We start from the raw sequence: 7,004 nt of genomic DNA on the forward strand, positions 1-7,004 counted from the left end.
GACTTGAAAAATGACCAATTTCTCAGGCAATTATATTTCCGAGTATATGTCCATTTAACATGCAACTCAGATGATAGGTTCATACCATACAACATACAATAAGAACCGTTGCTATGGACGCTTTTGTTGTCTAGTAACGGCTGAAAAACGACTAAATTCGACTTGATCGACTACCCATGTCCGCCTACCAGCTTGTCTGTGTGTCTGTCTGTCTGTCCAGAGCATAACTCCGTGGACTTTGATCCGATCTTGATGAAACTTGGTTATATGTTCGATATCAATGTCCAGTTGTGTTTTCCTGGATTAGGGCATGCTACGCACATTGTGGCGGAGCCACGCCAAAAAAATAGCCATTTTTAGGGGGTAGTCGGATTACAAATCTATCTTCTACTCGGGAATTGACTGAATGGAATGGTTTCTTCGGTATTTCAATAGCAAAATGAATTATCTAAAACTTGTCATCCGATTTTTCATTTTCGTCCCAAGGTCAAGGTCACAAGGTCAAAAACTTAGAAAATTGTGAATTTTGACATAAAAATCATAAGACCGCCCAAACTTTGAGAGCTCGGATGACAATATTTTTTATGCATTATCTTAAGGTCATTCCCCAACGAAAGTCTTCAAACCATTTTTCTCTATCTCGAACACCTTGCCCGTGGCGCCCCCTTCAAGTTTGTTTTTACGCTGATTTCATCAAAGTATGGATAATCCGAGGAGTGCGAAATGCCATATAGCTTATGTGACGTTATATTGTTCCTGGAATGTTCCAGAGGAAGTTTTGCACCAAAGGTCATAATCCTTGACCTTTGACCTTTAAAGGCCACAAAGGTCAAATTTTCAAAGTTGTGGGATTTGAACCGGGTTTTCGACCTTCTTCGATGAACTAACTCCAATAAGCTATAGCACGTATCCTGTTTCCTTATTTTAATGTTCACAACATTGTTTTGTGACCTTTAAAGGATATGCAAAGATAAAATTTTGAAAGTTGTTGAACAAAACCGGGTTTTCGACATTTTGCAGCTAATAACCTGTCACCCGTACCACATCATGTTGATCATTTTATAACTTGGTCAAAAATTATCACATTGTCTCATCCTTGACTTCTGAAACAATCTGCATCATCAAATACCGCTCGTGAATCATCGTCGTCTTCAGACTTGTAATTCCAGAAATCTCTGTGTCTGTCTGTCTGTCTGCGACCGCTGTTTCTCGACAACCACTGGTCCGATCTAATTGAAACTTGCCAGGTATAATGCTGGGGACCTGAGTATGTGCCTTTTCAAGGTTTGATATTAAATCGGACAAGTGGTTCCCAAGTTATGGCCATTTATTTACCAAACCAATGACAGGACACAGTGCTATGACATCACGATTGACGTCACAATTCTTCTTTCTTTTTTTCACGTAAGGCCACGCACGTACGGGCACGTACTAGTAATAATAATAATATCTTGCCAGCAGTGTTGCCATGAGTAAGAAACTGGGGTCCAAATGGTCTTGAAGCCCATCATGGGTGATTGGAATATTGATTTGAATGTTTGATGACAACTCTGCAATATCATCTTGCACGTCTCCTTCATGGGCAACCATTGTCACGCTATGGAAATAATGGGCTGGAAATTCCAATCAACTGCCTTGATGGTTTCGTTGATCATACATTTCATAATTATTTGCCTCTTCTTCTTGTTCTTCTTTTCCTTTCACGTGCAGCACAAGGCCACGAGGAGCATCGTTGGCTGGGGGCGTGGCCGTGTCGTCAATGCAACGCCCTCTGTCGGTTCGTGCAGGAATTTATAATTTGCCCAGGATGCCGGCGAGAGGTCGCTTACTCTTCGCGAAGGACACCGTGGGATATTTGACGTCCACTAACTAACACTGGCAGGTGAGACGCTCCGTTTAACGCCCATCCGAGGGACAAACACACATTGATGCTTCCTTCGCCCCGCATGCTTGGGAAGCACCAGGATGACGGTTTGTAGTTGGGTCGGGATTCAAACCCAGTCTAGACGGCACAGAGACGAATGTGCACAACTCCATGGGTCTATCGGCGATCCTGTCGGACAAATTATTCGCCGTTCCCACCTCACCGTCTTTGTTTCTTCACTCGCCGCCATCTTGATTTTTTTATATCCTCGTGGAGGATCTCGAAGTCTTACTCACGTTGTTGTTCTTCATCTTCTTTTTGTGGACTTTTTTGTTTCACAGCTTACAGTTTTCATCGAAACTTCCTGAAACTTGGCGTATATCTCCGATTTTGAAAATTCCTCCCAGAATAAAAAGTTATGACGTCAAAATATCTCCGCTAATGGAAATCGCCTAAAAAATTATCTCAAACTAGGCAACCTTTTTGAATTCTGTTTGCGGGAATCGAACAGGGCATTAGCAGGGTGTCTGGATATGGACACCCAGAAGGATTAAAAACAAAACCTGTCAATGGGCAGAGGAGCTCCTTGTGAGCCAACGGCCATCCATATCTAGTGCCCAACTGTGTCTGCGGACGTCCTCCTGCAGTTGGGTTACTTTTTTATTAGGAGGTTGGTGGCAGGATTTGGAGGCAGGGTCTGCTTGCAGCCTACGTTGATCTCTGTAAAGCATTCGATTCAGTGAATCGGGATGTCCTCTGGAGGATTCTTGGTCTTCGTGGGGTGCCACCAAAACTGATCGATCTGATGTCTGAACTCTACTCTGGTACTGAGAGTGCTGTGAAGTGTGGTGGTACCATCTCTGACTTATTTCCAGTTGTTACTGGAGTTCGCCAGGGGTGTGTACTGGCCCCCACACTTTTCAGCACTTGTATGGACTGGATTTTAGGGAGGATGTCGGAGAGATCTAGCTGCGGTGCATCATTTGGGAATGTCAAGATCTCGGACCTTGATTTTGCAGATGATGCAGTCATCTTTGCGGAGACTTTAGACATCCTCTTGGGGGCCCTCGAGGTGCTGAATGAGGAGTCGGAGCCGCTTGGATTACGGGTTCTTGGGTCAAAACTAAGATCCAGGCTTTCGGTGACATCTTGGATGCTGCTGTCCTGTCTGTGCCTGTTTGTGGTGAGGATGTTGAGGTCGTGGAGAGATTCACTTACCTTGGCAGTGATATTCATGTCTCTGCTGGCTGCGAGTCAGAGGTCAATAGACGTCTGGGTCGGGCCTGGGGAGTCATGGATTCACTGGATCATGGGGTGTAGCGCTGCCGGTACCTGTGCGGGAGGACGAAAGTCCGAGTCTTCAGGTCCTTGGTACTTCCAGTCTTGCTCTATGGGTGCGAGACTTGGACTCTGACCAAGGATCTGAGACGGAGACTTAATTCCTTTGGTACCAGGTCTCTTCGGAGAATCCTTGGCTATCGCTGGTCGGATTTTGTGTCCAACGAGCGGTTGCTGAGAGAGACTTGGATGAGATTTGTTACCTGCATAGTCCGTGAGCGTCAGTTGTGGCTGTATGGACATGTAGCTCGTTTTCCTGACGCTGATTCTGCTCACCAGATTCTCTCAGCGAGGGAGTCTCATGAGTGGAGGAGGCCAGTGGGCCGACCACGTGCCTCATGGTTGCAGCAAGTGGACCATCATCTAAAGGAGATGGGGATGGGCCTGGCATCTGCCTGGGGGATGGCCAGACGGAGGCCCCTGGAGTACCGGCAGAAAGTGGACGCAGCGACGCGCTGTTCTGGCACATGCTCCCATACGTGACCTGACCTGATTAGCAGAGATGAATTACCGCACATATGATACATCACTATGACGTCATATCAATTTTTATGACGTCATTCCTATTTTTTGACATTTTTTATTTCACAACCCAGAGTTTTCATCCGATCTTCGTGAAACTTGCCATGTATATGCAGAAAGCCCACGCGCAGGCAGTAACCATCTCCGATTTTGGAAATTCTTCCGAGAAAAAAAGTTGACGTCATAATATCGCCGCTAATGGAAATCGCCTATACCATTATCTCCGAAACGAGGCAAGCTGTTTGAATTTTGTTTGCGGGAATCAAGCCGGGCATTAGCACAGAAAATAATTTAATTTATCGCAAACCTGATACATCACAATGACGTCATATTCGTTTTTATGACGTCATCATTAAGAGGACGAGGATCTTAGCTCATTTGAGCTTGTTTATCCATAAGCGGGGGAAACACGGGTTTAGGCAACTGGACACCAACGCAGTCAAACAGACATTTTCCCTCCAAAAAATAATTACAACCCACATCCATCATTCCACCTCGTACCAACAAAAGTAGCCTACAGGTCAAATATGAACCACCGGAGTACTCATTTAGTCCGTGTATCCACCATTATAAAACGAGACTCCCCGTCTCACTCCGCAGTCATAGAAAAATGGCGACGGTCCCCGGCTTGGGGTACAGGTGCAGCATCGTCGTGCTTGCAAAAAAGGCAGATGGTTTGAGAATGCAGGGGGTTGCTCAAAACGAGATTAACAGCATAAAAGACAATAAATCAATTAAGTCCGTGAGTAGACGTGCCTCACACACTCTCATATATCACTCTGACAGGTCCTTCTCGGTGAGGGGGGCTTGGGAATTGAGCCGAAGCTTTCACTGTGGCCTTGGTGACACCAACGTGGATTGCTGAACTTGTACTGTCACTTCGTTCAGTGACTGCCTTGCCCTTTGTGGGTTTTGGGAGTGTCGCTCCATCTGTGAATCAGGCCTTTTAAAAGGTAGGCCACTGCTTCAGCTCGATCGGTTTAAAAAGACTCGATGTGGATAATGTCCGACTTCTAGTTGCTTTTTAACCAAAAATGACAAAGAACGTGGCACGTGGCGAAATTTGGTTGTTCACAAACTAATGTGACTTAATCCTTTTGAAGACCCTTTGAATAATTGCAACTCCAAAGGCGACAGCTCGGTGTCACCCCTGATATGAGCTAGATGTTGCAGCGTCCTCGACTACATCCTGCTCATTTCTTTAGGATGGAACGTGGAATAAGAGGAGGAAGAAGAGGAGGAGGAGGAGAAAGAAGAGGAGGAAAAGAAAGAACCACTCCTTTCACGTCTTCAGATGCACTCGGGTTGCCGAGGCAGTTTTTCCTTGGCGAGGAGACACAATCCTGGATGGGTCGCCACTCCGATGCAGGACGCTCGAATGACTTGTTATTAGTACCAGTAAGATGGTACAGTACTCATTGGCAAACATGAAAATAATGACAGGAGGAGTCAACGCACCTGTTTGGATATTTTAACGGTGCGACAGGTGTTCAAACTCAGGACTCCAAACTCTTAAACCAACCGGCTCGAACGAGTGTTTTTGTCTGTATTTGGTCTATTCTTCCCACAAACCATTTGAGAGCTTGGAAAGAAGCTTCAACCAGGAAGGGTGTGGGGTTGGGGAGGGGGGGGGGATATGTGACTATGCTCAGATCTGGTCAATCTTAATAAATAAGATTCATCGGATGTCTGTCTGTCTGTCTGTCTGTTCACATTTTTTGAAAGGACTGCTGGACCGACAACCACCAAGTTTAGCACACAGCCCAAGTCTGATCCAGGGATTGTCCAAAGGGTATTTTTCATCCATGACCTGAGCCTTTAAATATCACTTTTCTGGCTTTTTTATTTATATGCAATCTCGTTGGTTAAGAGATATCACGTGACATATAACACCACCAAAGGCCAGCGCACCTAATTAGTCAAGCTGTGTCTTCCAGCCATTGGCTCACTGCACAGCTGGCCGAACTCCACGCACAATTGGAACCGAACTAAATAAATAATACGTTCTCCATTTTCGTGCTGCGGTAAGCCAAATTTATCTGCTACGGTAATGCTTCAGTCACATTTGGCTCGGCGGCCGTAGTGTCTAAAAAATCTACGGCCTCGAGCAATTATAGGGTGGCCGCAGTATTTCCACGGTCACACAATGTAGCAGTCACATGTTTTTATTTTTTGGGTAGCCGCATGGGGTATTTAGAAATTGTGGAGACCGAAAACGTGGGGGTGCCGTACGGTCTTTGATTTGATGTCGCACGGTGACCTTAGGGCATCCCTGCGGCAGCCATAGAATTTTCAAGGCAGACGCAAGGTTGCTTCAAGGTGCCCGCAAGGCGAACGTGGAAATAGTGCGGCCGCCGTAATTTTTTGGGGGTTGGCAAAATTCATTTTTCATTGAAAAGAGCCTACGGAAAACGCATGAATAACCCAAGCCCACCGTACCCCCTACGTATGGTCAACGTGGAACACATCTACGTCATGGCTACGGCTTGTCGAATTACTACGGCCAACCTCGAAATGAAAAAAAGTTATAACTCCGCGCTTTAATTCCACGGAGACCCCTACTGCCTGTAAAAGATAGCCATACGGCGTAGGGCCACCCTGAGGCCACCTCAGAAACTCTGCAGCCGCCGCCGCACGTTTCTGTCAATTCAGGAGGGGGGGGGTACGGCCGCCGTATCCCATCTGCAGAGCAAATGTGACTCATGCTTAAGTGGTGTACAAACAGTCCGTTCCTATTCACAATGGCCACGCCATGCCCGTCCCTTGAAGATATCTACTACACTAAAAAAATAGAATATGTTTGAATGTATGTGTTTGTTTGTTTGTTTGTTCGTCCTTTATAGGCGGCCGAACCGTTGGATGGAATGAGATGAAACTTGGCATGAGTGATCTTTGGGACATGAGAACAGACATGGGGGGGGGGGGTCAAGTTCAAGGTCAAAGGTCACGGGGTCAAGGGGTCAAGGTCACCGGGTAACTTCAAATATCATCCGATTGAGACGGGACCAACGCCATTCGACAGATAATCAAAATTAAATGACAGTTCATTGACGACATTCACTTCCGACTTCCGGTTTTCGAGTTATGACGTCATAAATTGACTAAAACGTCAATTTTTCATGTTTGTTTGTCCTTTATAGATGGCCAAACCGTTGGATAGAATGAGATGAAACTTGGCATATGTAACCCTTGGGAACGGACATAAGGGGATGAAGGTCAAGGTCAAAGGTCACGGGTCAAGGTCACCGGTTAACGTCAATTTCTCAATTTCATCCGATCG

General features: G+C 45.9%; 1 long non-coding RNA gene across 1 annotated transcript; it reads left to right on the forward strand.

The window, feature by feature from the left end:
- Nucleotides 1-1,620: 1,620 nt before the first annotated feature.
- On the forward strand, nucleotides 1,621-5,323 carry LOC147015573 (uncharacterized). Its single transcript, XR_015050119.1, has 3 exons — nucleotides 1,621-1,882; nucleotides 4,511-4,677; nucleotides 4,930-5,323. It is a non-coding gene; the product is annotated as an uncharacterized LOC147015573 (long non-coding RNA).
- The last annotated feature ends 1,681 nt before the right edge of the window (nucleotides 5,324-7,004 follow it).

Source organism: Eptatretus burgeri, chromosome 12 (assembly GCF_056783735.1).
Source record: "Eptatretus burgeri isolate ZD-2024b chromosome 12, Ebu_testis_v1, whole genome shotgun sequence".
NCBI classification, from domain to species: domain Eukaryota; kingdom Metazoa; phylum Chordata; class Myxini; order Myxiniformes; family Myxinidae; genus Eptatretus; species Eptatretus burgeri.